A 27,251-nucleotide genomic window follows, 5' to 3' on the forward strand; every position below is an offset into this window, starting at 1 on the left:
TCTGGCTATCTATTCTCTGATGTGTGTCTCTCTCTCCTTCGTCTCTGGTTTTTGTTGGTAGGGGTTTGTGGGTGATGTGGGTGTGTGTTTTATATGGTATTGGATGTGTGGGAGTGGTGTGTGTATGGGTTTCAGGTGTGTGCCTTTCAAATTGTCCAATGTGGTAGGGGTTGGTAAAGGTGTGTGTATTTTGACCGCGGCGGGGTCTACCGCCAATGGAATACCGCGGTTGAATGACCGCCGCGTCGATTTGCGGGTCATAATGGGATGGGCGTATTTCTGTTGCCGTGGCAGTGGAGGTTTGGTCTTCTCCAGTTTACCGCTGGCCGCTGATGTGGCGGACTGCAGTGGAGGGCGGATTTTCGGAGGTTTTGCAGTTGTGGGTCAGAATGTCCGTGGCGGCTGACCGCGGCCGCGGCGGTATTGTGGCGGCCTTCTGACCGGCGGTAAGCGGCTTTTACCGCCGAGGTCAGAATGACCCCCAGAGTGTCCACTCAGGGCTGAAGCAATGTTTGTACCACCCTTTGTGTGACAACGTGCAAAATGGCTCCCAGCCTTCCATTGCAGATTGGAAGGCAAGTGTTTGCACTGCCAATTCGACTTTGCCATTTAAACCTAGGGCAAAGCCACCCTTTCCCTTAACATTATATATGTCTCCCATAGGAAAGGGCTATCAAGTCCAGGCAACAATATTTTGTTAAGTGAGACATATGTTTCAAGACATGTTTTAGTCGCAACACTTGCAAACTGTTGTTTTACTGTAGGTGAAGTTGGTAGCCGCATTGGCTAATTCAGAGTCACTGTATGACATCCACACCTGGCTAACTTTTGACTGGGAGTAAAAACTGGATCATGTGAGGCATCAAATTAATCATGACATTAAATGCGACCTGATGCCTAATGTTGAAATTAATGTCACTATTAATGGTGGACAGCTTTTAGAAAGTTGCCCCTCTGCGCTCTGCTTGTCCAGCAGCCTCACAAAGGCATACACCCTCAGACACGTTTCTGACTCCCTGGTGAGATGTGTGAACAAATCCCAGGCTTGGGAACAAAGGACAGTGCCACCTCCTCTGCCCGGATTGCTTCTTGAGGGGTTAGCCCAGAGAAGAGGTTCAAATGGGGAGCCTCCTTTCATGGGCCACCTGGCCCAACACCACTGAGCAGGATGCCTCTTGTTCCTGTAGACAGCTTGGAGACAGGGCCATTGAGTGGAAACTCGCCCTGGTTTTACCGTGAAGTTGTTGTCCTCAGGAAACACCAGTACCTGGGCTACCTTGCTCCTCATGACCGAGGAGGGGTTGTGCAATCTTGGAAGGTGCAATAATGTGACTTTCTGGGATAGTCAGATGCCACACATTCACAGAAACTTTGTACCTAAGTAGGAGGGGACCTGGTAGGCCATTGGCTAGTGACCACATGGTCCCCTTGGGGCACTTTCCCGGGATAAATGTGGCACCCCTGTCATATTGACATCAGTACTTGCTGGACTTGGAAGGAGGATGAGAAAAGGACCACTTTGCACCCGTTGGAAGTGCACAAAGGGAGCCTGCATCAACGGAGCGACTGCACCTGCTGCACTTTGAGCTAGCGGAGTTTGGACCCTATTCTGCGTGCCTAGCTTGGGGAAACGTTGATACCCAGCCCCAGTATGAAGCAGAGACTCCAAGGCTCAGTTGGCTGGCCCACAGAACAGCACTGGGGACATTAAAGCTTGAAGAGCCCAAGTAACATCTCCGGTAGCTACTGCAGAAGTTTTGCCACTACTGGACGCCGAGCACCCCAAAAGACAATATGGAGGTAGCCAGAAGATGCACCCATGTCTGCTAAACTTGTGGGTATTGGTTGTGACCGGATTAATCACCCAAGCTGGACACCAGCCTCCACCAAAGATCTGCACCATAGCTGCTGTGTTGCAAAAGCACAAGGTCTACATCAGCTGCCCTTGGAATCCTGAGACAAGGTCTTCGTGGGATCCTTAAGATCCATGGACACAGTCGCTCCCACTCACCTGTGACACCAGCAGGCCATCATCCCTGTGATTTTTGCTATTCCCAGTGGGTCGCAAATTGCGACCTATCTCATAACATTAATAAGGTAGGTCTATTTGCGACCTACCAGAAATTGCAAAAGAAACTCAGTGGAGTTTCCTACATTTGGAATTGTGATTTCCTAATTGCGATTTGCATGGAATCGCAATTAGGAAATCGCAATTCCAAATGTTCATACATGTGGCCCTAAGAATCACAGGAGAAGCATAATGAGCTGTCTTTCCCTTTCCTTACCTATATGATTTCACTATTGAACCTTCCACTGTATATGTGAATGATTGAACCATGTACAGTGGATGGGATCATCCTAAGTATGAAGCAGAGTCTCTAGCATCTCCCTCTTCTAAACACAATTGCTGGTCATGACCATGGAAAAGACCATGTCAGAGCATTTTAGTTTTGAACATATAAATCCAGATTTGGAAGCACATTTAAAACGTTTTTGTTTAACTTCAAGAAAAACAGTCTAATCATCTGCATATCTACTTGTATTTTTGCTGTACAGTAGTTGGTTACTCTGTGAAAAACTGTGGCTTTTCATTGTCCTCCTTCACTCTGGCTTCTAGTGCACCTTGATGTAGAAGGCTCACCAACGGAAATACTGCTCACAATAGCACTCTCCTCAGTTTCTCCAACCACCCTTGTTTGTTATGTGGGCTAGACTCTATGACACAATCTCACTGTGGTGTACTAGATCTACCTCCATGTTAGCAGTCTCAGACACATATCTGAAGTGGCTGTAGCCTACCTTTCAACAGAACAGCTAAATGTTTGGAGGCAATTGTTCATATGTCTCTGTTGACACCTGTGTGCTGCAGGGCCTTGAACCATTTCTGTGGACGTATCCTCAATAGACATAGTTAATTCTTCAAAGCCAGATCTAATGGATGCATTATCTTCAAAAATTGCTGTGAATAATTTTGCTACATGACTCCTCAATTTAGAGGTGGCCATGTGATGCTTTCTTTGAATTTTCAAAATCGTTTGTTCCAATGTATGGAATTGTTCTGGAGGAGGAGAGCTTTCACGGAAGTCTCTCATTTTGGACCCTACATTAGGCCTTAAAGCTTTTATTTTCCTTTCTAAGATATGAAGTGTTAGTGTTGAATGATGATGAGTAGTTGCAGAAGGGGTGATACTTGTATCTAGGTCTCCTCATATAGGATGGGTTTTGCCTGTTGGGTGGACTATCTGCCTTTTGTAGGAATGGTGATTGCTTTAACTGCAGTTTCTGCTTCTTAGTGATGGGAGAATCCACAAACCTCCTTTGTTTCTGGTGGTGTTGCTTGAGTTGATTGAGCTATTGTAGGACATACCACAATGAAAATATTGTTTTGATATTAGTGTTTATAATTTTTTAGTTTTTGCTGCAATACACATATTTTTTTTTCTTTTGGTAAAGTAAGAGTTACATGTAAATGAAATGTGGAGCATTAACAATATATTTTATAAACCTCTGTGTTAGGCACATGGCATACAGTACAGTACCCATAATGCATTTTTGAGCAATATGAAAACCTGAAATGGATTAAAGAACAACATTTAATTTAGACTTTTCTTTTACTACTATTTTGACTACTTGATTTGATGCATATTTATTATTTAGGTAAATTTACAGTACTACATTGTAGTGAGCTGACCTCGAACATCATATACATGCGCTGATGTATCAATTTTAGATACTCCAGAGATGGATTCAAACTGGAAGGTTTTCTTGATTAGTTCTAGTGGCTCTGAACTTTGTCCCAGACCTGTAGTGACAGCCTTCTGTCTTCTTTTTGCTGCCTTCTTCGTGTTACGGGAACTCAGGTCATACCGTTGCTTTCTGAGATCTTCCACAGACCCTTTGTTGACACCATTAGCATTAATCCTTTGTGGTCCAAATTTGTTTATTGTTGCCTCAAGAACTGACACAGAAGATTTTCCAAAGAGCTTTTCATGTTCAGAGACATGCTAGTCCACAAGACTTTCAAGCTTTTGGTGCTAAATGTGTGCTTTCTCTTCCTACCAACATCCTCTTGAGACTTCTGGCTGGACGTAGCAGTTTGACGGGTAAGATCATTACTTGCTGTTGTTTGGATTGTCGCTATTTGTGACTCATACCAATTCGCAAATTCTGATTTGGTTTTAAAAAATATTGAATGATAACGGATTGCAATTTGCCAGCAGGAACGGTACTTAAGTCACATTTAGCAAATCTTTATTAGCAATTTGGTATTTGTCACCATTTAGAGATCGCTAAATTTAATTTTCGTTTTTCAGGCCCCTAGTTACTACTCCAAATTTGATCAATCCTCATTAGTTAAAAACTGAATAGCCATATAGAAATAAAAAAGTGGCCTGTTCAGCAGCTCATTCTCACCAATTGCTGTCACCAGCTGCCACTAATGATGTCAATTCTCATTTCTCAAAAACATCCCAATCTACCTTCTCAAAAGGTATGATAACTGAAAAGTAACTGTCTCTCCTCAAATTCTTGGTTCCCTGCGCACATTTGACTCTACTACAAATCCACAAAATCTTTCTATACTCTTTTCCATTTTACGATGTGCACTCCTCAATGTATTCTTGGCAGTTTGCAGGACCCCTTTATTGATGACCTTTCAGCAGGTTGTTTTCAAAAGGAAGGAAATGCAGCTCAAGTAATACATCAACCCAGCAATTACAAACCTCAGCATGGACACTAAACAGATCTTTTTTCAAAGAAGACATCACCATGGTTCACAAAGGCTCCGTCTCAATAACCAACCCTTTCTTCATTTCTTAAATCTGAAAGTAATGCCTCAAACAGGTTTCTAGTAGATGCTGCGTTATGAGAAAAATAATTCTCTTTCTACCACTGAGTTTTTGGGCATTCATCAGATTATTTCTCCATTCTAGTCCACATTTATGTTATGTTTAGTTGCCAACATGGGATCCATACCTATGAGAAGCTTCTCCAGACACTGGAGATTATGAGACATTATTTCTGCCTACTTATCACTACATGTTGCCTTCATCATACTGAGAGAGCGTATTTAATATTACATATTATAGACGTGAAATGCTTATGTCTAACAATGCTGTATTAATAAAACATTCATTAAAGCGTATTCATAAATATGGAGAATCGTTCATATGTATAAACTAATGTCAACTGTAAGAAATAATCGTTTATAGTTTGCCTAACTGAGTACATTAAAACGTATAAAACTGCATTCATTAGAACTCGTATATCTTAAGTTAGCATGAGCCAAGCAGAAGCTGTGTAGCTCTCATATTAAAAGCGTATTTTTTCCTGTCTCTTCAGTGTGCGGACTTGCAAACGACCATGACCCAGCTATTGTTCTTTCTGTATTAGTTTGAAACATGGGGACATTTTCCCATCCGCATGCTAGCATCTTTTAGTATAAAATGATGTGCTTCGAAACATTTGTAGATACTTCCAAGGACAATGAGACGAGGGAAAGAGAACTTTTAACCTGAGACGTGTGCCAAGATGATGAAGTAACCCCGGATATGCCACCTACGGAAAGCCGATTATGAAGACCAATCAGAAGACAAAACAATATCGAGGGATGACAAATGCATTACTTAATGTATAATTTGATAGGTTAACAATGATGGGGTGTATTGACTAACCAATAGAATTTTGGGGGAATGAATTACTAGAAAGGGATAAAAACCCATGACAAGGAACAAACTATGCCAATTAGGTAGGGAATGACATTGATTGCATCCCGAAACTCTGTCACACTATTTTGTGATTTGAGACTTAGACAAACCATCCTTGCCCATATTACTGCCCCTTACACTCTTCTCCTTAGGAGGAGAATGTCTTGCCTTTTAACTTAGATAGACTGACGGCGATCTGACTGATGTCCTGAAGACGAAGACTAATCCTGAATGCTGACTTAATCAGAGGAGGGTAATTATAAAATTGCTAATGAAAATTAATTTTGCCTTTCTTTCTAGGTACCAACTGCTGTATGTTTTTATTAGAGACCTTAGCTAGATGTTTTTCAAATTGGTTTTCAAAATTGTTTTGCATGACGCCCAACATGCTAATGCTAATTAGAGGTTAGATGAGGTATTCATTCTGACTGACAAACTGACGTGACTGACATGGTGCTATGCTGAACTAGTATCTTAGAAAGCTCGATGCGTTATAATCTGCTTATATCTACCTGATTGTCTATGGTACTGATCTTTGCATTATCGAAAGTTTATTATGGTTGTCATCTTGTAATCGTGCTTATATGCTTATTGACTTTGAGATTGATGCCTTTGCTACTAGATTGTAATCAATAGGGAATAAAACTTATAAACTTCATTAAGGTGTGGTTATTCATGACTGAAAGGTCATGGTTGCGCCGAATGTTTATTGATGTCTAAAGTAAAAGATATTTTGGTGTTAAACTTTGACAATGTTATTGACATATTGATTGATATTTTGATCAGTTATCTCGTCCTACGGTGTCTCACCACTGGGCCCAAAGATTCATTGGCCTAAAATGAGTCCTGATGTGTATAAATTAACATAGACCGACGCGTTAACAGTTCTGGTAGCAGAGTACGGTTAGGCCCTTGGGGGCCCTAGGACGGAGTTTTCACTGTTCAATTGTTTTCTTGTGATAATGCAAATTGGAAAGATGATGAGTTGCTAGATCTGCCATGGGCTTTCCCGGGATCTCGGAGCCTGCCTAAATGAGTTGGGAATGTTCTCGGCGCCATAGTATGTGTGGTTAGGGTCTTTTGCGCTTATTAAATCTTATGCACTTTGCAGGTGATTGTGAATATTTGAGTGTGATTAGGCCAAATTAAGTGTTGTTTAGAAGGAGTGGGTGTACTCCACAGCATGAGAGTAGGGAAGTCGGCGTACTTCATGTTAATGCAGCGCTTGTTGCTCAAAATTATCCACGTGGTTGGTTGTTGTATACGGGCCTATTGAGGTCTAAGACTCCGGAGTATGATGTTAAAATGGTTTATGTTGTAATCTGTGCGGTTTAATAGGTCAATCGAGCGTGGTTGACAGGTCGAGTTTCGAGTTATGATGCATGTGTGTAACCTTCGATGGAGATTTGACAAGTTCTAAAGTGCACTAGAAGGAGTCATTGACAAGTCGAGAGTAGGATTTGCAGGTCGAATTCTGCTTGCGTATGAGGGAACAGAGAAGGAGAGAGTAGCGGCCGAGGCTTCAAGTGAAATCTCTGTAAAGTTCTGAAGCGAATGTGTTACCCTTCCTGTAGTAAACCGGCAGATTTGTGTTGTCATTTAAGTGCTAGCAATAATTTGCATTAGTTTTGTATGAGTTGTAAGGAGTTAGTAAGGTGTGGACAAGCCGCAAGACTTTGTCAGCTGCAGTGTGTGAGTGTGACGTCAGTGGTGCCACGCTGGGATAGGTCAGATGTCGAGAGGGGTCGCGCACGGATTGGCTGCAGTCCGTGAGAGGCAATAGGTTGAGCAAAGGGTAGGTGAAGAGTGTCCTGGGAACTAAGCCGTTTTTCTGAGTAAAAATAAAATAAAATGAATTTTGTTAAGGCATTCAAAAGCGCTTTGAAAGGAGATGTGTATATCGTTGCAACTGATGGGGAACCTACACCACCTGAGGGTACACCAGCTTACACGGTTATGGAGGAAAAGGGTGTTGCACCGTGTTTATGGATAAAACAATGGCGCAAACTAACAGAGAAAGAAGGGTGTCTAGCGTTTCCAGAACATGGAACGTTTAATCAAAAGGTGTTAGAAAATCTGAGGTGGATGTTAAGTACGCAGAAACCACCTCCTCGACCAGCACAATATGAGGCTTTGGCAATTTGGGATCTGATGGCTCTTAAACATAGACAAGAAAGATTTCACAGGAGATTGACAAGAGCAGAAAAATCCTATGCAGAGGCTAGATGGGACAATGAGAACAAAATGTGGAGACGAGGAATAGTGGATGGGTTGAAGCTGTTACCGGCAATAACCCAGGGAGAGGAAATACAGGGAAAGAAAGCTTCTTGCAAAACTGACAAAGAACCAGGCAAACACAAAGAGAATAAAAGATCTTGGGAAGAAGAGGACGACTCAGATGATGAGGCGTTTATGGATAGACTGTTACATGATCGTCCGCCACCATACGCGGTGAACGACAGTGCTCCAAGTACTAGCTTGGATCCTGGGAACCAGACGAAAGAGAAGGGTGTTACTGATACAGTGCAGACTAGCGATACAGCTTTGATACAGAATGGTGTCAGTGTACCCACTGCTCCAAACCCGCCGATACAGTTACAGCCTCCACCACAGATAAAAAGAATTTATCCCGATGTTCCAGTGCTTGAGACTACTACGGACTTGGTGGTGCAGCCAGACCCGATATATACGAAGCCAAGGTTAATGCAGATTGAGTCAACTCTGCAGATAGTGTCACAACCGCCAAAACTGATACCTGGGTATAACCCAGTAGCGGGTCCTTTAAAAGAACCTGCACCAGGATTATTAGATCAGACTTATGGTGTTGAAGCTCCAAGAAGCTTGGGAGCAGGCCAGACACCTGCCGCTATATCACTACCCATTACAGTTGGTCCCCCGGTGCCGTTATATGCACAGGAGAAAACAAGGATGTGTGAACAGGGAGTCATAACTCATGAAACAATAAGAGGAGGGCCTATTATAACTCCACAAATAATGGCACAGAGAGGACAGGTTTGTGAACAATCAAGACCCTTAATGGACCTTAGTCCAATAGGGGCACCTCTTGAGGCAATGCGACAAGCAGGATTGGGAGTCCTGACTCCCCAAACTATGAGTACAAATACCTCATACACTCCAATGATACATGCAGGGAACATTTCACTGCAGGGTTTTACAGTACAACAGTTAAATGAGTGGTTAGAGAAAACTTGCACATCACAAAAGGCTACAGCAACTGCAATCGAACCTGAGAAAGAGAAACACGATGAATACCTAAATCTAGTACGACTAGGAGCAGAAGCTGCTGAATTGGTGGATGGAACAATGGGAGTAAATAGGTTGGAGTCTTACACTGAGGCAGAATTAAGGTACCTATGCCCTAAAATCACCAAAGAGGTAGGCAAAGTACACCAGAAATTAACGAATTTGGCAGACAAATACAATATTGATATTGGAAACACGAAACATTTGAAACTGAGTTACAGATTAGATTTTGACTCAAAAGATTTTGAGCACATGAGATCTGCAGGCATGAAGACACATTTGAAAGAGCTGCTGCAAAGCGCACAAATTTGGGGAGCACTAGAGAAATGGGAAGGCCGATGGATGAAGAAAAGAGATAAGGGAAAAAGAGATAGTCCAGTATCTAATGAAACAACAGTCACACCAAACTTAGAGACAGTGAAAATCCTACCTATGAGAGAAACAGCTGGTGGTGTTTTGGTACATGTGCCTTGGTCCAGGGGAGACATTTTGTCCTTTACGAATGATTATCCCAGGTTAAGAGAAAAACCGATCGAGTGGTATCAACAGACAGATAGATTCGTGAAGCTTGCGAAGTGTCTCTAGGAAGACTTAAATACCTTGTTTGAGATTATTGTTCCGCCAGACTTGTGGCTTGAGTGCAAGAGAGGGGTAGATTGGCCCACAAAGGAACCGGCAAGGGATAAAGTAACTGGAGCGCCTTCTGACGTCATGCCGCAGCAGCCGCGGCTCTTACGGCGGCCGCGGCCGCAGGCACAGGTCGCCGCGGCGCGGCATTCCTTTCATGCCGCGGCCTGTGGGCGGGCCGCGGGGGAAGCCGCGGCTGGCGCACAGGCCGCGGGGGAAGCCGCGGCTGGCGCGCGGACCGCGGGAGAAGCCGCGGCTCGTGCGCTGGCCGCGGGAAGATCAAGGGGCCTGGTCAGGGGTTGCGGCACTCGCCGCGCCCCTTTCCTTAAGTTCTGCTTCAAAGGCAGACGCGGCAGGGCTTGAGACCCCGAGTGGGTTTCAGGCCTGACCGCGTATAGCACATTAGTGCGCTTTACATCCAGTTTCCTACTACTGCAACTAACATCTGCTCACCACTTACCAATGTCTCCAGGCAAAGGCCGAACCCTTGCACATGGTGGTATTTTTATGCCTGCCTTTTCCTTTCCCAGCATGCTGCCCACTTCCTCTCTTCCCAGCATGCATTGTTTCTCTTTGTTTAGACGCATGTACCTGATTCACTATTACATTCTCTTACCCAATACAAGATGGTGGTGTTTCTACTTCCTGTTTCCTACTTCCTGTTTAGAGGTATATTAGGGGAATTCAGCTGCTTGTTCATTGCGTTGCAACACTCCTTGGTGGTAGTCACGCTCCGACTGGTTTCTTCCTGTGATTCCAGTGTTTCCTGACCTGTCTTCGATCTCCAGTCTTCCTGATCTTCAGCCCTAACGCCTTGGTGTCCTCCTTTTGTTTCAGGGAGTTCCTGTTGGAGGTTTTTTACCCTACTGGGGTTTTTCCTCTGGGACTCCTTCTGGAGGGCACGGACTGTAGTGGCTTGCTCTTGCCAAACAGCACCGTGGCTACCGGAAGGGGTCGCCCCTACCTCGGCCAGAGCAGAACCTTCCGGAACCGGGGCCGTTCCCCAACTCTTCTCAACTTCGACGGTAAGCCCATTGAAAACCGTGACATCTGAAGAGGTGATGAAATATTATCATAAAGTAATTGAGTTTTTTAAACAAAAGGTGTCGCCAAAGGTGACTGATTGGCAGAAAATCGACCGGACCTCTCAAGAGGTTAAAGAGTCAATACATGCATATTATGAAAGATTGTTGAAGGCATTCAAACATTACAGTGGTACTGATACAATTGAACCGAAGGACATGAATCATCTTGTGTTCAGATTTGTCGAAGGGCTGAGACCGGAGGTCAGCCAAATGATTAAAAATCATTTGATTTGTTGGCAAGCTAAACCGATTGATGAAGTATTACAGTACGCGAAATACTGTAGTGACGAAATTGAGTTAAAGCAGAAAAAGTTGAAAGAGAAGGTGATGGTGATGCAGATAAGGGCTGCACAGGCTGGAATACAGGGAAATAGTGTTCAGCAAATGATACAGCAACAACCGCAATTGAATGGTGTGTTTCAGGCACAGCCGAGAGGTAGAGGTCGAGGGTTTGTGAACCGTGGTTCGGACATGAATAATGTTGTTGTTCAAGGTGATGGTCAAGGAGTGAAAAGGATGTCACCATGCCATGCGTGCGGGGGCGTGGGACATTGGAAACGGGATTGTCCAAATATAATGCAGGATGGTACAGTTCAGCAGAGTATCAATGCCGGTACATTGCAAAATTCACGAGGTTCAAGAATGAGACACCCGAATCAGAACTATCAAAATAATTTGGTACAAATGTCAGGGGTGCAACCTATGCAGCAAATGCAAATGCCGCGTTTCCAAACAGTGTCAGTACAACCAATGCAACAGCAGATCCCTATGGTGCCTAGACAGCAAATGCAGTTACCCCTAGCTCCGATGGGACAGCAACAGGTGACGCTTCCTCAACAGGTCACAGGTCAAGTAACAAATCAAGACAACACTGTACAACAATTCCCATTACGAGGTGAAAACGAGATGAATGAGGATTGGTCAGATGATAGCTCAGACAGTGAAGAGTGCAGACTCGCCGCATCCTTAGAGGTAGACCAGAGAGGCCATATGTGGAGGGAAAAGTAATGGGCTACAAAGTCTCATTTTTAGTCGATACAGGAGCTACACGCTCTACTGTTCGCAGTGCAGAGGTACCAAGATTACCTCTCTCAGGGCGCACCATACGAGTGGTTGGTGTGGCTAATCAGTATCTGACTAATCCAATCACTGACCCAGTGCAGGTTGAAATCGGAAATTTCCAGGGCCTGCATAGATTTGTTGTATGCGATTCAAGTCCAGTATCCTTGTTAGGAAGAGACTTATTGTGCAAAACCAAATGTTCAATTACCTGTTCCAATGGTGGAATAGAGGTTCAGACAAACAGTGATGATGAGGCAGATGAGGGTCAACTCATGGAAGAAGGAGGAGAGATGAATGAAGATTACCCTCTAATTACCCTTTTCCCAGTGTTCACCTTGATCGATCTACCTGCTGATCTGCAAGGATCGATGATAGAGAAGGTGTGGGATTTGACTGGAAAGGAGGTTGGATTAATAAAGGGAGTGAAACCAGTCAAGGTGCAGATAAAGTCGAACGCAGTGTTCCCACAAGTGTCACAATATCACATGACTCAGGATGTCCTTATTGAAGTGACACAGATAATTGCAGATTTTCTCAGACAGGGAGTTTTGAAAGAGGTCCTGAGTAGTCCGTGTAACTCTCCAATTATGGGTTTGAGAAAGCCCTGTGGGAAAGTTCGAATTGTACAGGATTTAAGAAAAATAAACGAAATCGTGGTAAAATGCTGCCCTGTGGTTCCCAACCCAGCAGTAATAATGTACCAGGTTCCTTGTGATGCTGAGTGGTTTACCGTAGTAGACCTATCACAAGCGTTTTTCTCAATACCACTTCACGAAGACAGCCAGTTTTTGTTCAGTTTCAAATTCCTGGATAAGGTATACAGTTGGTGCAGAATTCCTCAGGGGTTTTCTGAGTCACCATCCATCTTCAATCAGATATTGAAGAAGGATTTGGAACCTCTTGTGCTACCTTACAATTCGACTCTTGTGCAGTACATTGATGATTTGTTGATTGCATCCAAAACCAAAGACAGCTGCAAATATGATACCATTGCCTTATTGAATCATTTAGGGAAAAACGGACATAAGGTATCACCTAAAAAGCTGCAGTACTGCCAAAAAGAAGTAAAATATTTGGGGCATCTGATTGAAAAAGGGTCTCGAAGAATATCAAAAGAGAGAATAACAGTTGTTTTACAAATGAATCCCCCAACAACAAAGAGAGATGTCAGAATGTTCTTGGGAATGGTGGGCTACTGTCGCCAGTGGATACCCAACTTCTCGATCATTTCAAAACCATTAACAAAACTGACAGGAAAGGAAGTTAAGGATGAACCATACACAATCACATTGACAAAAGAAGAGCTTGAGTCATTTCTAGAGCTGAAAGAATGCATGTGCAGGGCTCCAGCATTAGGAATGCCTGATTATGAGAAACCATTTTTGTTGTTCTGTCATGAACGTGATGCTTGTTCTTTGTCTGTTTTAACACAGGTCCATGGAGATGCAAATCGCCCTGTAGCATATTTTTCAGCTACTTTGGACCCTGTCGCAGCAGCCTTACCGGGTTGTTTGCGAGCAGTCGCAGCAGTTGGTCAAAGCCTTTCACAATGCGAGGGCATAGTCATGGGATACCCCTTGACAGTATTGGTTCCACATTCTGTTGAAATTCTGCTGACACGAACTAAGACCCAACACATGACAAATGCCCGACTTACCAAATATGAGACAATTATTCTGGGGTCACCAAATGTCACATTGAAAAGGTGCACTGTACTGAACCCGGCAACTCTACTTCCCATTGAGAATACAGAAATAAAGGATGGGGAAGAGTTTGAGCATGATTGTCTGGAGGTAACTGAGCTCAGTACCAAACCTCGCTCAGATATAAAAGATACCCAGTTAAGGGAAAACGATTACATTATGTTCGTTGATGGGTCCTGTCTAAGAGATTCATCAGGAACCTTGAGAGCTGGTTATGCAGTATGTACCATATCCGGTATAGTCGAAGCCTCCTGGCTCGAGAAAGTGTTTTCTGCACAAGTGGCAGAATTAATAGCTCTCACAAAAGCCTGCCATGCTGCTGTAAATCTGAAAGTCACAATCTATACAGACAGCAGATACGGATTTGGAATTGTACATGATTTTGGTCAACTCTGGTCACAAAGAGGGTTCATGACATCCTCTGGTTCACCAGTGAAAAATGGAGAACAGATAAGAGATTTGTTACATGCGATTCAGTTGCCTCTTGAAATTGCTGTGGTGAAATGCAGTGCTCACACCAGATCACAAGATTTTGTGTCAATGGGGAATGGTTATGCAGACCAAATTGCCAGATTTTGTGCATTGAACTGTATATCTTTTAAAGAGCAGTGGGAACTGTTACCACAACCTGAGAATGACACAACCTTAAGTCTAGCATTACGAGTGGTTGATACTTTAGACGAATTAAAGACACTACAAAGCCACGTTGGTAAGGAAGAAAAACATTCCTGGCAGAAAATGCAGTGTGTGCAGAGAGCAGACGATATTTGGGTATCAGGAGAAGGAAAACTAGTTTTGCCAAACAGTCTTCTGTCACAATTTGCCCGATTGTATCATGGGCAGGCACATTTGGGAAGAGATGCCATGATCAGATCATTTAAAATTGATTGGTTCAATCCAAAATTCAGACATGCCACAGAAATTACTTGTCACAGGTGCGTCATTTGTCAACAGATGAACGCTGGAAAAGGAACTGTGGTAACTTTGAGCCACATTGGGAGAGCTGGTGGTCCATTTAATAAGATACAAATGGATTTCATTGAAATGCCTGTTTGTGGAGGTCTGAGATACGTGCTGGTGATTGTGTGTGTTTTTAGCCATTGGATTGAGGCATATCCCACACGTAGGAATGACAGTCTTACAGTTGCAAAACTACTACTCAGAGAATTAATACCCAGGTTCGGGTTTCCGGTTTCTATAGAATCAGATAGGGGAAGACACTTCGACAATGAGGTGATTAAACTTCTGTGTGCCGCACTCAACATTGAACAAAAGCTGCATTGTAGCTATCGCCCTGAAGCCTCAGGACTAGTCGAGCAGATGAATGGTACTTTGAAATCAAGAATAGCAAAAATGTGTGCAGCAACAAACATGAAGTGGCCAGATGCATTACCTCTAGTGCTGATGTCTATGAGAAACACGCCAGATAAGAAAACAGGATTGTCCCCACATGAAATCCTCATGGGCAGAGCAATGAGGTTACCGGCGGTACCTGCAAATGCACTAGTGAATATTACAGATGATATGGTGTTGGATTACTGCAAAAGTTTGGCTGATGTGATTCGCTCTTTCTCTCACCAGGTGGAAGCTAACACGTTACCACCAATCGGCGAACCAGGACACTCTCTGCAAGCTGGAGATTGGGTGGTTGTCAAGAAGCACGTAAGAAAATCGTGTCCTGAGCCGCGTTGGAAAGGGCCATATCAAGTGATATTGACGACCACTACTGCTGTGAAGTGTGCCGGGGTTCCCAACTGGATACATGCCTGTCATACAAAAAGGGTAGCATGTCCTGTTGAAGAGGAACTTGAAAATTCCGGTACAGCAACTTCAAGAGAAGAAGTCTCAGAGTCAGAGATCAGTCAAGAAAGATCTGAGACTACAGGAGAGCCCGCTGAGAACAGCTGTGTCCCTCAAACTATCAGTGAGTTCGAGAGAGGTGACGAAGTGCCAATCTCAGTGGAGGCAGCAGGAGAACAAAGCCAAGGAGAGGTTCTCCCAGAAGCAGACGAATACAATTCAGAATCTGAATACAGTGTCGAACAAGGAGAGAGAGACGAAGAAGAGACAAATTTAAATCAGAACGAATCAAGATCTGCCGGACGAGTTCCAAGCCTATCAGGAGAAAACACCATATTATCAGAGGAGGGTGCTGTCCAAGGTACTGAAGGAAAACGTCGAAGTAAGACGAACAGAGGTGACAATTGGCCAGACAAATCACACTTTAGAATAAGAGAAATAGCAAACGAAACAATAATAGAGGAAAGCGATACCTCACGAGCAGACGATCTGAGTGAAGGAGAACAGCAAGGTGAACGAAAAAGAAAAAGAATAGCACACAGAAGATATACCGGTCCTGAATGGGCATACGGTACAACCTCTGAATGGCAACAAGAATTCTTAGCATTCTGTTTTGATCGAGAAATACCAGGCCAGTACTACGGTACCTGAAGAATATACAACAAGAAAACTGAAGATAAAAAGATCGAAATTGTGAAAGCTGAAAAATAATAAACAAGAATCTTAGAGAAGAAATAAAACTACCGGAAAGTGACATTAAACCTGGATTTGACTTATAGAAACCTGATTACGACAAGCTGCTAACCTGAATTGACGAAAAGGGTCCTGGAGTGAGTGAAGACGCTGTAAATTACGCAAAAAGAGTTTGCTACTCAGAGTTGATTGTTAATCTGCTATTTGATTCTATACAAAACATGGCTTATAGTAACAAAGGAAGTAAAGTGTGTGGCTGGTTAGGTCTTATGATAGGTGCTGTATGCGCAATAATGATTGTGGGAGTGATTGTGGGAATGCCATGGAGAGAGAGTGAAACTATTAATGCAACTTCAAAACCTGAGACTACTACTACAACTAATAAACTATCACCATGGGAGAAATTTGAGCAAGACACAAGACATCTGCATGAGGGAACTAATGCAAAAGGGGAGCTTTCTACTAATGTTTTCTATCGCCTACTAAATGAGTATGTGGAATCTATGAATGCGAAAGACTGTTATGTATGCACTAAAATTCCTTCATCTGTGCAGGAGGGAGTCACTTATCACAGCCTCCCTCTTACGTATGGGATCAGTTGTAGCTTGCTACTAACAAGATTTTATGATCAAGAGCATGTGCAATATTTTTATTCAAATTGAGACGTTGTGTTTTCTTTTGTGCCTGTTAGTGAATTCTTAAATAAGTTAGCTAAAGAGCATGATATAAAATTAGTTAGAGGATTCTTTGAGCCAACACTAACATTTGGAACTGCTTATGCACATCGCAATAACTTAACATGCTTACTGTCTCCTGTAGAGAAAAGCTTTTTAGATCACACAGATGATAGACGAAAAGCATTAAAGGAAAGATTAGAAAAAGGTTTAGAAAAACGCACTTATGCAAATGATTATGCTTATACTGAAATTAAAACACAAGGCAAGTTAGCTATAGATGCATTACACGTAGGTAGACTCTCTATATATAGACCAAAATCTGATCAAGATAATTTGTTTGTGGGAACGAGTGAATGTAGGCATGTGTTTTTGTTTCAGAGCAAATGGACCTTTATGTTAAATGGACAAGACCCAGCGATTCCTGGAATCTATTACATCTGTGGGTTAAATGCATATTACCGTCTCCCTAAGGGATGGTATGGGACATGTTATTTGGGAATAATATTTCCAAAGATTTACCAGATTGATGACTTAAAACAACTACCTAAAACGTCTGAATTACAACATACCAGACAAAAACGAGAATCAGTGGCGGCTGTCATTGGTGACATATTTGGAGCTATAATCCCTTCAGTGGGGGTTATTCTAAATTCTATGAAAATTCAAAAGTTGTCTACTATTGTGGATAACATGCTGACAAACTTTACAGGAGCTATACTTCTGATGGATACTGAACTTGCTGCAGAAAGAGCTTTGACTCTTCAAAACCGGCTTGCTTAAGACATTCTTTTAGCAAAGAGTGGAGGTGTGTGCAAAATGCTTAATGAACGTCATTGCTGCTCGTATATACCTGACAATAGTAAGAAAATTAGAAGCATGCTTACTAACCTGACTAGAGATAGTACAGATTTGAAGGATCTAAAAGAACTTGGTGTTTGGGAGAAATTTGGAAAGGGAATTGCCCGAGTGGGAAGCTGGTTTACCAACATTTGGAATGGGGTACTTGCAAAAATTATGATGGGATTATTAATTGTTTTAATTTGTTTACTGGGATTTTGGGGAGCATGCAAAATTAATAATAAAGTGAAGAAAAATTTGGCTAACAGAACCAAAAGAAACGAAGAAAGTGAAAGAGAGAAAATGTTTAATGAAATATGGGAAAGCTCACATAAGGGAAAAGATGTTGAAATGCGCATTATGCGTAAGGTGAAAAATTAAAACCTGGAAGATTTGTGATGACGAGCGTCATCAGAGGAGGGACTGAGAGAGCGTATTTAATATTACATATTATAGACGTGAAATGCTTATGTCTAGTATTAATAAAACATTCATTAAAGCGTATTCATAAATATGGAGAATCGTTCATATGTATAAACTAATGTCAACTGTAAGAAATAATCGTTTATAGTTTGCCTAACTGAGTACATTAAAACGTATAAAACTGCATTCATTAGAACTCGTATATCTTAAGTTAGCATGAGCCAAGCAGAAGCTGTGTAGCTCTCATATTAAAAGCGTATTTTTTCCTGTCTCTTCAGTGTGCAGACTTGCAAACGACCATGACCCAGCTATTGTTCTTTCTGTATTAGTTTGAAACATGGGGACATTTTCCCATCCGCATGCTAGCATCTTTTAGTATAAAATGATGTGCTTCGAAACATTTGTAGATACTTCCAAGGACAATGAGACGAGGGAAAGAGAACTTTTAACCTGAGACGTGTGCCAAGATGATGAAGTAACCCTGGATATGCCACCTACGGAAAGCCGATTATGAAGACCAATCAGAAGACAAAACAATATCGAGGGATGACAAATGCATTACTTAATGTATAATTTGATAGGTTAACAATGATGGGGTGTATTGACTAACCAATAGAATTTTGGGGGAATGAATTACTAGAAAGGGATAAAAACCCATGACAAGGAACAAACTATGCCAATTAGGTAGGGAATGACATTGATTGCATCCCGAAACTCTGTCACACTATTTTGTGATTTGAGACTTAGACAAACCATCCTTGCCCATATTACTGCCCCTTACACTCTTCTCCTTAGGAGGAGAATGTCTTGCCTTTTAACTTAGATAGACTGACGGCGATCTGACTGATGTCCTGAAGACGAAGACTAATCCTGAATGCTGACTTAATCAGAGGAGGGTAATTATAAAATTGCTAATGAAAATTCATTTTGCCTTTCTTTCTAGGTACCAACTGCTGTATGTTTTTATTAGAGACCTTAGTTAGATGTTTTTCAAATTGGTGTTCAAAATTGTTTTGCATGACGCCCAACATGCTAATGCTAATTAGAGGTTAGATGAGGTATTCATTCTGACTGACAAACTGACGTGACTGACATGGTGCTATGCTGAACTAGTATCTTATAAAGCTCGATGCGTTATAATCTGCTTATATCTACCTGATTGTCTATGTTACTGATCTTTGCATTATCGAAAGTTTATTATGGTTGTCATCTTGTAATCGTGCTTATATGCTTATTGACTTTGAGATTGATGCCTTTGCTACTAGATTGTAATTAATAGGGAATAAAACTTATAAACTTCATTAAGGTGTGGTTATTCATGACTGAAAGGTCATGGTTGCGCCGAATGTTTATTGATGTCTAAAGTAAAAGATATTTTGGTGTTAAACTTTGACAATGTTATTGACATATTGATTGATATTTTGATCAGTTATCTCGTCCTACGGTGTCTCACCACTGGGCCCAAAGATTCATTGGCCTAAAACGAGTCCTGATGAGTATAAATTAACATAGACGGACGCGTTAACAGTTCCATGAAACCTCTTATGTTTACACTTTTTAGTAAATTGGTATAACTGATGCATACTTGCTTGCCTGGCATATTGTTGTTGATCAATATGCCTACCCTCTACCAGACCCGGAGATGTATGTGGGACCTCCTAGAGGATCCATCCTATCTATGGATATACAGCTACCGCTTCAAATGTCAGACATGGATATGATGCTCATTTACTTGCATCTGCTGTTCCCCATTCTCCTTTTCAAGACCTTGGCACACCCCTTACTGATTCAGCTGTATAACCTGCCAGCCTAATACACTGTTGTCGCATGATAGCATAAACATGCCTCGCTATGTAATGAGGTAGGGTCATGTTGAATTGAATATATGCTATACCTATTTGTATCTGTTATTTACACTGCATCCTTTCTGTTATTTTATTTACATGTGTTTCTCTTTTGTACTTGCTAAACAAATTATACAAAAATACTGAATCTTAATACTGGATATAAAAAGTCTCATATAGATATAATAACCATAAATAATCCAATTTATCACCCCTTTGTAATTTTTTCATGAAGGCAAGTATCAAAATTGAAATAAAGTACAAAAAAGGAAAAAATGATCAATATGGCAAACCTGATCTGCAGTCCAGTTCCTAATTCCTATTTAGTTCCTATTTAGGGGGTCAATGGACCCATATGACCACTAACTATTATTTTATGTCAATATTCGTCAGCATTTTGAGCTCCATAACTATATAAAGGTAGTTCCTCCTATCAGGATAATAGTTCTAATCTACTGTATTGCCTCCCTAATGTATTTTTAAATTGGTATTAATAAAATCGACAAAGATATGTCTAAGACAATAATCATAAGTATTTTTAAAATATTTTAGTCAGCAATTGATTGCTAGTTTAGGAACGAGCATGTGTGAATTCACACAGCCACTGTTCACTTTCAAACATGCTGAACAGCTATTATTTTCTAACTGAAAAGACATTTGAATTGTTTATGATTTTCTTGACTCATAAACACACTTGCAAAAATGCTCTGTGATCGATGTATGTATGCAAAGATAGACTGCTCCAAAAAACCTTCCAGATTGCTTGATCTCCCCCCCCCCCTTACACCCCTCACAGCCTTATAAAGGTAGGCACTTACAGACTCTAAGCAGATATATTTTTTGTATTAAAAAGAAGCATGGCTATATTTCTCTGCAGAGCTCAAAACAGCCACAGGCCACCTGCAAAGTGGTCCGGATGTAATACAGCATAATGAACACCTGGTTTTCTAGCTGTTATGCAGTTGCTAGTTTTGTCACTTTTTGATACGGAGACGCTGCATGGTCTCTAGCTTTGCCCACCCCAAGCCTGATTATTGTCCTGCGTCTCTTGGGACAATGTCATTCCTGTTACTACTTCTGTCTCACCACTTCTGCTGAGAACTTTGATTTCACATGATTAACTACGAATTTGTGAATATGACCTGGCCTTATACCAATATGTAGTCACTCAAATGTAAACATGCAGCTGCAGAAGACAGTAGATGGGCTGAGATCATTTTGTGTATACTTGTTTGTGTATTGTTTGCATATTGTTGTTTAGATTCAAATTGTAGGAGTTGCTAAAGGTCCCAAGCTTCCAGTTGTGATTATGTGGGGTCTGCAGAAGTCAATAGGTTAGGAATCACTGCCTTAGTTGAATTAGGAGTTACATTTGCACTTGTCTTTGATAGAAGGTATTAATCAGCTATGAGCACAATAGAATTATGAGTGAATATTTATAGATCACTTTTTCAGGGACACCCCCCGTTTCTGATAGATGTCTGACATAATGTGCTGGAAGATATGTGCTAGGTTATAAGTGCATACAATAGAATGCAGCTATGTCATACTTGTGTGGGCTGCCATCATCATGGAATGTGGGTAAGGGAAGGTTCCAATAAGACAGTTGGAGGGAAAGGTTGAAGGAGGGAAGTTGCGCTTTAATGGTTGGCGTGTACTTTGATTAATAAAGTTCTTTTCTTGGCACCAATGAATGTCTCCTGCAAGTGAGATTTACAACAATGACCTTTAGAACTTCAGTCAAACTGGAACTGGGCGTAACTACTACATGACACATAGTAGTTACAGGATGCTGTTTTTTCACTCCCTCTTTTCACATTCATTAGCATTTAAGAGCATAACAGTGGTGGTCACCCCGTGCACAACAGAAAGGGCACTACCCTACTCCTATCCCCTTTTTACAATAAGGGATGTGTTGAGATTAACACACTGTAAATGAGATCATTACCACATTTTAACTAGCAATTAACACTAAATATAATATTGTGAGTACTCTTCAGTCACCGTTGCCTATTAACTCGGTAGATACGTTTTTGAAAATATTGGTGCAAATCTGATTTTTGTTCGTGTAAAGAGACCCCAGTGTCTCGAAACTGTGGACGAAGCAGTAAATTAGTGGTCTTTGTAGAGTAAAATTAAATGATATGCATCAACGCTCAGAGGTGGTATTTTATGACTCCTTCGAATTTGTGAAGAGTTTAACAGCGGCGTGATTTTTATAACACTCTCCATGGCAGTTCATAGAGGAAACCTTCACATTGAAATGACCGATGCCACCCCTGGTAACAATGGAATTTCCCGTTTCCATTAGAAGCAGAATTACCTAAATTAAATTCCATGCATTTATGAAATTAATATCATTGGTTTTAACTAGTGAGCAATGAAAATCCGGTCACCTTTTTCCGGGACATTTTCTCTTAGTAAAAACTCATGTTGTCCCCTGTTTTCTCTTCCAGGCCGACATTTTCGCACACCCCATACCTATTTGGCTCAAGATTTCCTTTTATCGGAAAATCTACCGAGCATACGTGGCCTTTTTTGCTTCTCCTGCAAGGGAACAATTGAGTTATTACCTTACTTTCTGACTGCCAAACAAGGTACGCCTCCGTTAGTAGTCAAAACAACGGCAGAGTGCATAATATTTTTTCTAATATTTTCATAGTACGGAAAAAAGCTAACTTTCTACTCGCATTTTACCACGCAGTCCTAAATGACCTGACACGTACATTTCTGCTCCGTGTTTTGTCCATGAGCGAGATCCTGTTGTGAAAACGCAGGCTGCATAGACAAATCTGCTTATTATTTGTAATGTTAACATTTTGCTTCTGACGGGATATAGGCTGCATGACCTTAGCGAAGACATATTATTCATCCACAGGTTACTAATGGCATGATAACTCAAAGGTAGTGGAGTGGAGAAAAGCCAGGCGCTAAAACGATGTCGGTAAATGGGCTACCGGGAGCTGGTGTTGTGATGCTTTCTTTCGCAGCACTGTACTTTTTCATTGTGAATTGCATTTCCAGCACATTAACATAACAGGTTCTACTCATGTTCATCTTCGGCGCGTCTGGAAACATATTAATCTCAGCAAATTAAAACACTCTTGCATGTTTTTCTTTAAAACCACCAAATAAAATGTGCTATACTGTTAAAAATAAGGTTTCTCGACATCTTTGTGAAGGTTCTTACCACGTTACCATAACTGACTGTCTAGGTTGTAAATATTTGTATACGATTTTATATATAGATATATAGATATATAGATATATATACATAAACACACACACACATCATACATACACATTACCTAGTGGTCATTGTCACTAGGTAGTTATAGTTAGGACCATGTTTCCAAAGAAAGTGTTTTGTGACTTGCCTATATCTTTGGTACCGTTTGACGAATCTTTCCCCAAGAAAATAGTCTGGCGGTTCTTGTGCATGAGAAGTTTCGGGTGATCTGTCTGGCAGGGGCTGAGTAAAAGAGGGCTAAAAAAACATTGAGTTTCTCTTGTTAATTCCCATAGGACCTGTCAACACGTTTACAACCCGAACCACTGCACGGAATTACACCAAATTTGTTAGAAAGCTAGCTGCTGGTATGCAGATTGTGCTTTTTGGTATTTAGTGTAAATACATTCAGTAGTTTAGGAGATATTTAAAGGCAAATACATTTGTATATCTCTATATATTTTGCGGTTGTTTTGTAAATAAGTAGTGAAAATTCATGGAGTTTTGCGAATATGCATGCCAAAGAAGCGTTGCAATTGGCTGACCGCAACCTGATTAGAAAGTTGTGACTGTCATTTTATTTCACAGGACACGGTCCACGGGGATGAAAATTCTAATTGAAAGTGGTATAGGGATGATGGTGAAGGTACCCTGACCCCAGGGGTGAGATATATGTGCGTTTTAGGGGCAAATTATAGGTTAAATATAATTTTGCATCACAGCATGTGATACTCATGAAAACTCGCACATTTTCACAAATTTCCATGAATTATTCATAAAATATACACGCTTATCGGAAAATTTGGAAGAAAAACCACAGACTCTTTCATACACTAATTCATTCACTCATACATGCACTCAGAGGCTCAGGCGCCCTCTCACACCCCCACTCAAACACTCATGCACTCACTCAGACCCACTCATAAACTCACACACACACTTTCAGACACTAACGCACCCAATCACAGATCCGTTGACAGAGACAGGTCTTGTGCCCAACCTCTGCTGCGCACACCCAAAGGCCATGCGTGGTGCCAGGGTTGGGTGGTTATAAGGGCTTGGCTGCAAGGCCTGGCTGCAAGGCCAGGCCTTGAGACCAACCCCGCTGTGCACCGCCTTTGTCTGTGCGTGACAGGGATTGGAATAAGGTATAATAACTGAAATTACTTTATGTTAAAAAACATAGAAATTCACTGAAAAAAAAAACAAAGGTTACAGGAACATTATAGTTAGGTTTTGAATTTACTCATATAAAACCGTTGGAAATTCAGCAGTTCTAGTCAGAGCTCTTAAAGTAACTATGCCCTGCGCCCTAAGGTAGCTATAACTCAAGCCTTCTCTATGCACAGTTAATTACTCCACATATTATGTCATTGATGAGGTCTTGTATAGCATCTTTGATATTGCTGCAACGTTTGCAATAACATTATTGATAAGAAAACTGTGCATTGCAAGGGCGTGAGTTACAGTTACCTTAGGATGAGCGTTATACTTGAAAGAACTCTAACTATAACTGCTGAATTTCTATGGTTTTGTACGAGTAAATTCAGAACCTAACTATAACGTCCCTGTAACCTTTATATTTTTCAGTCAACATATATATATATATATATATATATAAATATAGATATATATGTGTGTGTGTGTGTGTGTGTGTAAAATAAATATATATATATGTAAAATAATTGTGCCTCAATTACTCAAGATTTAGAGCAACTGTACTAATAAACACACATTTACACATTTATCATTACAGTGCAAAGGTAAAATACGAGTTTATTACCACGGCACAGCAAAAGTGATGTGTGAAGACACTTTTTACTGCCTAACAGATTGTATTTAACAATTACATTACACAGGGAAACAACCATCCTAATAGTAACAAGGTTGTTTCAATATCATCTTACAATACTGAACACATTTAATTGTTAGAATCCTGATTTCCATTGTTATATTATGTGTATACATATAGAGCAACTAATCATCCATGAGGGTATCTAAGTGCTGGAACAGGTGTGTAGGCATACGACTGAAGGTGATGGGTGTCTCTCTGCTTAGTTAGTCAAAGAGCCAGGTCTTCAACTTCTTGCAGAATTCAAGAAGTGATCAGGAGGCTCTGATGTGTTGAGGGAGGTTGTTAAAGTTCTTAGGTGCAACTTACAGAGAGCTTGATCTCCCGTTCTGCATTTGTGGATGTGGCCAGTCTGTGCAAGTGAGAGTGAGGCTGAGCGTAGGTGTTTGGTGGGTTGGTGAAAGTGAGGGTGGTTGTTCAGGTATATCGGTCCAATGTTTGCAGTGCCTTATATGTGTGGGTGAGGAGTTTTAATTGATTGTGTTTGTAGATGTGGTGCCAGTGGAGCTCTGTGATGTGTGGTAACATGTGGGTGTGTTGTGGGAGGTCAAGGAAAAGTCTTTCTGCAGCATTCTCGATGGTCTGGAGTCAGTGGAGAGTGTGGTTGGAGATCCCGGCATAGAATGCATTGATGTAGTTTAATCTGCTTGTGTTGAGGGCTTGCATGACGGTGTGTCTGGTGCTGAGGGGTAGCCATCTAAAGATCTTGTGGAGCATGTGGAGAATATGGAAGCAGGAGAAGCTGGCTGTGTTGACTTGTTCTGTCATGCTGAGCTTGTCATACAGAATGATTCCCAAGTTTTTGGCTTGGTCATTTGGTGTGGACCCGAGTTCTGATGGCCCCCAGGCAGAGTCCCAAGAGGAGTTTTGTTCCTGAAGATCAGCACTTCCAAAGATCAGATTCTTGGATTCCGATGTATAGGGTGGTAGTTTGGCTTGCTGTGTTCTTCCTGTGAGGAAGGAACTTATTTTAACATATTTCTATTTTCCTTCATACTTGCATTTATTGTGCTCTGAAAATATTGACCAACCTTTAAAATTCACACCTTCCCTTAGTATATTTGCTTAGGAGTTTGGGCCCCGCATTAATGATTTCTTTAGCTCCGGGGAGGTGGCGATCCCTGGGGCTGTGTGGCGGAGGGGCTATGCAGCCCCCCTCACTGATTTAGTGTAATGCCCCGGGGAGGTGGCGGACCCCAGGATTGCAGGGTGGCCTGGCGCCTCCCCCGCATTTGAAAAATTTAAATGCCCCTGGGACCTGGCCCGCCTGGGGACTGCATTTAAACAAGTGCGTGAGCCCGCGCTTGTTTTTAAAAAAAACATTTCGGTGGATCCGCAGATCTGCCACAATTCATGCCAAGTTTATTTTAAAAAAAAGCTTTTTTTGCTCTGTGGGTGCCTCTGGGACCCCGGCACAAGAGCTAAGGGGTCTGGGTGTCCCTAACCTGGCTCCTTTTCTTGTTTTAATCTATTTTTCTGGAACTCAGCTGAAGCCGAGTCCCAATATGCATGCCTGTTGAAGTGTTGGCAGCCAATCAGACCTCAGCACGAGAACCTGAGGGTTTGTGGAGCCTTTGCGTCCCTATATACACAAATGTGGATTTCTTTTAATTTCTAAATAACTACTGAATGGATTTACACCAAATACCAAAAAGGTCACTTTCTGGACCAAGAGCTACGTTTTTCACCAAATTTGGTGCATTTCCGTCCAGTGGTTTGGACTGTAATTGTGTCTAAAATCCCATTGGGAAATTGCATTGGAAACAACGTGCTTTGGGTCCCCCCCTTTTTTCTCAGACTCTGCTCAATAATTCACCACAAAACCTTCAAGACAGCAGCTGAAGTGAGTGGCATACTAGTGTTGGCTTTCTACATACTGCCTCCAAAGGTTCTGGAAGGGCTTGGACTGATCTTGCCTCCTTCTTAAGAAGTCTCAGGGACATCACAGACATCATCTGCCAGTGCCTGGGCTCTTCTGCTGAGAGTCCTTACTTGCCAAGTGGTGCAAACTCCAGTCCCTGGGCCTTTGGAAGTGCAAGCTGGAAATCTGAAAGAGAAAATCCACTCATCAAAGCGCCAGAAGAATCGATGCAGCGCCTATCTTGCAGCTGAAAAATTGATGCAGGCCTCTCTCGTGGCTGGGGAAATTGACGCAGTGCCTCTTTCACTGTGGTCCCATCAACACAGTGCCTCTGGATTGTACACACATCGTCCTTGGGTGCCAATTTTTCATTGACCCCGCACTGCAGTAATGAACTGAGGCCATGTGTCTGGAAATCGATGCATTGTCATTCCTATGAGGAAAGAATCAACACATCACCTTCCCTGCCAGTAAGGAACCGACGCATCGTCTCACCTGCAGGAAAGAATCAACACATCACCTCCTCTGCACAGTGAGGAACCAACACATCACTTTGCCTTTCTGGCACCTCCCCTCCCCTGTGACCCAC

The sequence above is a fragment of the Pleurodeles waltl genome, chromosome 1_1 (assembly GCF_031143425.1).
Source record: "Pleurodeles waltl isolate 20211129_DDA chromosome 1_1, aPleWal1.hap1.20221129, whole genome shotgun sequence".
NCBI classification, from domain to species: domain Eukaryota; kingdom Metazoa; phylum Chordata; class Amphibia; order Caudata; family Salamandridae; genus Pleurodeles; species Pleurodeles waltl.